Consider the following 6039-nt stretch of genomic DNA (forward strand, 5'->3'; position numbering starts at 1 on the left):
AGATATATCCCACACCTGATGACACCAGGAACTTTGTATCCTAGATTCTGAGAGAGTTTCCCAGAGTTTTCTTGTGGAGGCCCATAATTCTGTAATGATGTGATGAGCGCTCCTAAATCTGGAAAAAAGTAGTGTCAAATGTCCTCTGATATTCTCCCACACCTGAGAGATAGCGTAAGGTCTGCCGGGTCTTGATTTCAAGGGCGGGATGTTTCGGTGCAACCTCTTTTAAGAGGAGAGTCTTCTAACCCATATAGTAATGGCTGTAGGTCCTATTAATTACAAAGCAGTCACTGGTTCTGATACTTGAACTCTCTCTTCAAAAATAATAATGTGTGACTCAGAAATATCAGATGGGGTCTCCCAGGTTAGTGGAAGTCCTGAGGCTTTAGAGGTGTGGCCCTGCTGTGTATGAGGTGGGCAAGGACTAGAGAGTGATAGAGAATATGAGAGAAAAATGAGCGGAGAAACAAAAGAGGATCAGGTAGAGTAACTCACCACTTCTGCTGTTTGATCATCTGCCTAGGCATCGAATGAAAAAATGAGAGGGTGGTGTGGAACGACACTGATCCCGAAAGAAGGTTAGAGGAACATTTCTACTGTCCTGCTTTGTAACAAAAAAGGTGCTCTGTTGACAAATTGTATTGCAGAGCCACCAAAATTGTTTAACAGAATGAGAGGGTGTTCCAGAAATAGGTTGAGCCTTGAAGATGTTTGCTTCCAGAAAAGGAATACAATTATGTGATAAATCACGTATGTTAAAGAAGTACTACAATAATCAACTCGGATGGATCATGTGTGCAACCCATTTCAAATGCTTGATGTATCAAAAAAATCTCCTATGTGAAAATAGGATAGATACATGAATAAAAGCAGGACCCTCTAGCTGCTAGGATATTACCAATATAGAGGTCTCTCTGGCTAAGTTAACCTGGTTGTCAGGAAAAAAAAGTGCCTCTGATGGATGCTGGTATAAACTTATAATCATAGAGAAATGTTCCTGCAGCAGAGGAAGAATTGTCCGTGAAACTGGTAAGTATGATTACTACAGACCAAAGCCAGGGACCTACTGTTACGAAGGGGGGTGTGGAGTACCTTCACTGGTCGCTGATCGCAGCTTCAGAGAGTCCGTGGGAAGGGGTGAGCCAGGCGTGGAGACACCGGTGTCCGCGGTCCGCCGACCGGAAGTTCGGAACACCGGACCGGAAGTGACGTACGTTTCGCTCTACGGAGCTTGTTCACTGGATTTCTCTATGATTATAAGTTTATACCAGCATCCATCAGAGGCACTTTTTTCCTGACAACCAGGTTAACTTAGCCAGAGAGACCTCTATATTGGTAATATCCTAGCAGCTAGAGGGTCCTGCTCTTATTCATGTATCTATCCTATTTTCACATAGGGGATTTTTTTGATACATCAGGCATTTGAAATGGGTTGCACACATGATCCATCCGAGTGGATTATTGTAGTACTTCTTTAACACACATGATTTATCACATAATTGTATTTCTTTTCTGGAAGCAACCATCTTCAAGGCTCAACCTATTTCTGGAACACCCTCTCATTCTGTTAAACAATTTTGGTGGCTCTGCAATGCAATTTGTCAACAGAGCACCTTTTTTGTTACAAAACAGGACAGTAGAAATGTTCCTCTAACCTTTTTTCAGGATCAGTGTCGTTCCACACCACCCTCTCATTTTTTCATTCGATGCCTAGGCAGATGATCAAACAGCAGAAGTGGTGAGTTACTCTACCTGATCCTCTTTTGTTTCTCCGCTCATTTTTCTCTCATATTCTCTATCACTCTCTAGTCCTTGCCCACCTCATACACAGCAGGGCCACACCTCTAAAGCCTCAGGACTTCCACTAACCTGGGAGACCCCATCCGATATTTCTGAGTCACACATTATTATTTTTGAAGAGAGAGTTCAAGTATCAGAACCAGTGACTGCTTTGGTATTAATAGGACCTACAGCCATTACTATATGGGTTAGAAGACTCCCCTCTTAAAAGAGGTGGCACCTAAACATCCCGCCCTTGAAATCAAGACCCGGCAGACCTTACGCTATCTCTCAGGTGTGGGAGAATATCAGAGGACATTTGACACTACTTTTTTCCAGATTCAGGAGCGCTCATCACATCATTACAAAATTATGGGCCTCCACAAGAAAACTCTGGGAAACTCTCTCAGAATCTAGGATACAAAGTTCCTGGTGTCATCAGGTGTGGGATATATCTACCTGCAGTCAGACCATACTGAGTATGCCCAACCTCGTCTGATCTTGGAAGCCAAGCACTGTGGGCCAGGTCAGTACCTGGTTGGGAGACCACCAGGGAATACCGGGTACTGCAGGTATTTTTATCCAAACCCAGGACACAGGACTTAGGATTATTTCCTTCCTTCTTTTCTCCCCCTTTTTTCTTGTAAATCCCTAATACTCTCAGAAATTTGAGTAGAGCCAGGTACAATCTATTATTTGGTTATTTGTTTTGATTTTTTCTTTCTGTGATATTTTCACCACAAGTCAAATTGTCACAATTTCAGGGAGAAAATTTTCATACTAATATATATGATTTTCATAATAATAATTTTTTGGAGACACCCATATATTTTCGCTCACAGAACCATTAAGCCAATCTTTATCGTTATTATATCGAAAATATTCCTTTGATTTGAGTTATTAAGACTATAGTATAGCCATTTAACAACATTTTGTAGTCATCATTACCTTCCTTCACTCCCCCCCTTCCTTTTTGCCTATAGTCAATATTTTATGAAGGTTGACAATAAAAGTTACATTTTAAATAAAACACATCATTTCATCTTCATTACAAGTGTGCCCCAGAAAAGACATATAGTCTTTCTTTTTTCTTTTGGCTCCGGTACTATACAGGAACCATTCCCCCCCTTTTTTTGTTTTCTGGGAGTGTCAAGAAAAACGCACGCGTTCCCAAGCCTTTTCAGGGAGGGTGTGTGGTCGGCTCTGGCCCCGATCAGCCTGATTCTATTGCACTGGAGGAGTAAGTCCTGGGCTGCGCACAGACTGCATAGACTGGAAAAAATGGGTGGCATTTGATATGCCGGCTGTCGGGATCCCGGCGCTAACCATACTGATGCTGGAATCCTGACAGCTGGCATACCGACATCTATACTCCCTCTTGGGGTGTCCACGACATCCCTGGAGGGAGAATAAATAGCATGGCGTGCATAGCGCACCACCGTGCCCGCAGGGGTCTCTTTTGGGCTCACCCCACTGCCTGCATGCCGGTGGTCAGGATGCTAGCGGTTGGAATGTTGGCGCCGGGATCCCAAGCACTGGCATAGCATACTACACCCGAAAAAAACATTGGATGGTGAGTGAGATGCGAATGTATTTGCAGCTGTCCGCTGCCTGGTGAAGTTTTGCATATGCAGACTTGCACGGGGTGGGTTTTCACTCTGTCTGGTCTGAATTAGGCCCATTGTGCATACACACTGTACGATATCGCTAATGATTTAGGCAGTGGGGAGGGAGGGTTAGGGGGCCAGGTGGGGAAGGTAAGTATACTTACCTTCCCATCGGCATTCTAATCATCAGGATGCAGCGGTTTGTATTCTGACCACCGGCATATTATACCCAACCTACCAAAAATGTCCTATTTAGATATTATGAAAGCTCAAATGAGTCACCAATGTGTGAATGAGCATGTCATTTAAATTAGGTTTTAATTAGGTAAAATGGAGTAACAGTGCTCCAATCTCTACTCAGAGCACATTACAAAGATGTATACAATAATATCAATCAATAGAAAACAAACTTAGCCATTGAAAACCTTATACATGAGTACTATTACACTTGCACTCAGTATCAATGTTACTGGTAGTAAAATTGACATTAATTCAAGGGTTAATAAATCTCTCCAGAAATCCCTAATTTGAGTGAAACTCTTCATCCCAAATGCTAACTCAGGTATTCGTATAGTGATTGATGTGTTCTGGCTGGGAGTTGTCCAACGTCTTGGGTATTCACAGTTGTTACAGCAGAATGATGAATATTTGCAAGTTCATCAGTAGTTGATATTTGAACTTGACCATTTTCAGCATCAGAAATGTGTTTTATGGGGTAATTCAGACTTCATCACTAGGGTGCGTTTTTTTGCATCCCTGCGATCAGGTAGTTGCCACCTACAGGGGGGGTATTACCCTTGTACAGGTGTGCGATCGCATTCGTTGGAGACATGCACAAACCTCAGTTTGTGTAGTCTCTGTACTGCCCAGGGCTTACTCAGCCGCTGCGATGATCGATGCCGGAGCTGATGTCAGAATCCATCCTTAAAAACGACAGGCCATGCCTGCATTTTCCCGGACACTCCTACAAATCGGTCAGTTGCCACCCACATGCCCTCTTCCTGTCAATCTCCTTGCGATCACCCGTGCAATTGATTTTTTCTCACCATCCTGTAGCTATTCACCGATGCCCGGTGCAGTCATCCAACGCACTTGCGCATTGTGGTGCATATGCATGCGCAATTTGAACCTGATCGTAGGTTGTGAGAAATCGCAGCCTATCGATCAGGTCTGAATTACCCCCATAATTTGCATGTATTAAGAAAAGCACTTTTACCAGTATTTTCATATACTGTAATTTCACATGGCAGGAATCCACATATTCATAGTAACACAGTAACAGTTATTGAGGTTGAAAAAATACGAAAATGTCCATCGAGTTCAACCTGTATTATAATTCTTACACTAATCCAGTGGTTCTCAAACTGTGTGCCGTGGCACCTTGGGGTGCCTCAGGACACTTTCAGGGGTGCCTCAGGTTGGTGGTCCAGGACCAATTCAAATTATTTATGGTCAATGTAATAGGCAAAACCTGGTGGATGCCAATCAAAAAATATGTGGACAAACAGAAACAAATCTTGTACCTCACCAGATAACTGAACATAATGATGATATATAAACACAACTTACTTAATTTAATATCTCTTTCTAAATTTCTAAATAAGAAACTTTGGCCTAGGGGTGCTGTGAAAAAAATTCTGATACTCTAGGGTGACGTGATTCAAAAGTTTGAGAACCACTGCACTAATCTGCATGTAAGTATGGTTTAACTATAATGCCCAGATGAAGTTATGTTATTTAGTCTAAATAACAACTAAAATTCATGCTTTTTCTAAAATTCACTTCCTGTTAATGCTACAGTATATCCTTGGATATTTCTTTCAGCTAGGAAATTATCTAATCCATTTTTAAACATATTGACCGAGTTGACAATTACTACCCTCTCTGGTAGAGAATTCCACATTTTTATTGCCCTTACTGTGAAGAACCCTTAGCTGGGTATGACATTTTCTCTCCTCTAACCTTAAGACGGTGGCCACGTGTCCTGTGTAGAGACTTTTTGATAAACAAATTGCCTGACAGATCCTTGTATCTCTTTATATTAGAGATGAGCGGGTTCGGTACCCTGAGAACCAAACCCCCCAACTTCACTAACCGAGCCCAGATCAGAGTCCGCCTTGGGTTTTCCCGCCTGACTCGGAAACCAGAACGAGGCAAAACTTCATCATCCCGCTGTCAGATTCTCGTGGGGTTTGGATACCAAATTTGGAGCTGCGCGTCGCCACCATTTTCACTCTGGCATTGGAGAGTGTAGCGAGAGGATGCGTCTCCGTCCTCAGTGTCTGTGCGGGAGGGAAAGTGGGGTGGTGATTCCAGTGCTGTCTTGGGCTGCTCAGTCCAGTGTAGTGTCTTATGCTGCATCAGTCAAGTCACAGTGGTGGTGTCCTCTGCTGCCATATGTCCAGTGCAGCTGCATAAGTCCAGTGCAGTGGTGCTGTGTTGTCCTGCATCAGTACAGTGGTAGTGTATTGTGCTGCATCAGTCCAGTCACAGTGGTGGTGGCCTCTGCTGCCATATGTCCAGTGCTGCTCTATAAGTACAGTCCATTGCAGTGGTGCTGTGTTATCCTGCATCAGTCCAGTGGTAGTGTCCCTGTGCTGCAGTATAAGTCCAGTGGTACTACCGTATATGTCCAGTGATACTGCCATAT

General features: G+C 43.2%; 1 pseudogene; it reads left to right on the forward strand.

Annotated features, from left to right (window-relative positions):
- The first annotated feature begins 2239 nt into the window (after window positions 1-2239).
- On the forward strand, window positions 2240-2357 carry LOC134968351 (5S ribosomal RNA; annotated as a pseudogene).
- Window positions 2358-6039: the final 3682 nt, after the last annotated feature.

The sequence above is a fragment of the Pseudophryne corroboree genome, chromosome 10 (assembly GCF_028390025.1).
Source record: "Pseudophryne corroboree isolate aPseCor3 chromosome 10, aPseCor3.hap2, whole genome shotgun sequence".
In the NCBI taxonomy this organism is placed as follows: domain Eukaryota; kingdom Metazoa; phylum Chordata; class Amphibia; order Anura; family Myobatrachidae; genus Pseudophryne; species Pseudophryne corroboree.